The sequence below is a fragment of the Empidonax traillii genome, unplaced genomic scaffold (assembly GCF_003031625.1).
Source record: "Empidonax traillii isolate 1590-97213 ecotype Southwest subspecies unplaced genomic scaffold, ASM303162v1 scaffold764:size1210623, whole genome shotgun sequence".
In the NCBI taxonomy this organism is placed as follows: domain Eukaryota; kingdom Metazoa; phylum Chordata; class Aves; order Passeriformes; family Tyrannidae; genus Empidonax; species Empidonax traillii.
The window spans coordinates 816,261-817,499 of NW_020955957.1; positions in this window are offsets into that span (position 1 = coordinate 816,261).

A 1,239-nucleotide genomic window follows, 5' to 3' on the forward strand; every position below is an offset into this window, starting at 1 on the left:
TTTTTTTTTTTTTTTTTTTTTTTTTTTTTTTTTTTTTTTTTTTTTTTTTTTTTTTTTTTTGAGGGTTTCAATAGATTCATTATGATATTGAAAAGCATGAGTCTGGGCCTTGTGTGCATACATAAGGAAAATTTGAATCCTGAGTCATACCTTCCTTGAAAATGCTCTTTGGATGCTTCATATATATTCATTTAATCTCCTCTTCCTGCCTGCTTTAGTCCTCTCTCTCTCTCTCGGGTCTCAGCATCTGATTACAAATCCATTTCGCCCCAAAACACCAAATCCTATTTAGAACATATTCAGGACACAGCTCCCGAGTTTGAAGCAATCTGTCATTTTTATGAGGAGTTTTGACTGATTTTTATGGGAAGCCTAAGGGACAAATGGCATGCAGCATGCCAGAGTGGAGTGATTAGCCTGCCAAACTTGGAATCTCTAGCAAACACCCATTGCTGTTCTAATTAACTTACTACATTCACCATTTGCATAAATAAATTGCTTAATTGATGCTTCCTGCGTGGCATGACTTTGCACACATTTTAGTGAGGCCAAAAATATCTGAGAAGGTCTAGAAAGTGTTATTGTTTTTATAAATTCACAAAGTGTTCACCCGTCTGATTTTAGGTTTATATAAGATCTTTTCGGGGTTGAATTATGAGTTTTCTAAATAAGATACAAGTGCCACACCTTTCCAAATTAGATTTTACAATGAGCAGGTCAGTGGTTCTTTATTCAGCCAAGATGTGGCAATCACACCTCATTAGAGAGCATCTTTGTAAGACTTCACAAGAACCTCTTAAAGAATTTAATGGGCACTATAAAGGGATGCATCGGAATTTCTGCATTTTTCATGAGGAACAGAAAGGCAAGGGAATTGTCAAGTCTACAAAAACAACATTAGGAGTTGAATTTTAGTGGAACAACCATAAATAGAGTGCAACATAATTGGGAAAGGAGACTGTAATTTGTGAAAATCACTTCGCATTCACCCTGATGATACTAATAATGTAAAAGAAACTGCAGCATCAGAAAAAAAAAAAAAAAAAGAAAAGATATAAAAAGAGGGCAGAGTTTTGGAAACATCCTTGGCCCACCCTGTCTTTTTCAATGTTTCTTTTGCTCTGGGAATAGATTATACTACAAAAGTAACACATCCTGAAGTAATTGCTCACTTACAATTAAGAACAAAGCAGCTGGGGAAAGGATTCTTTAGTCACAGGAGAAATCAAGATGAGCAAA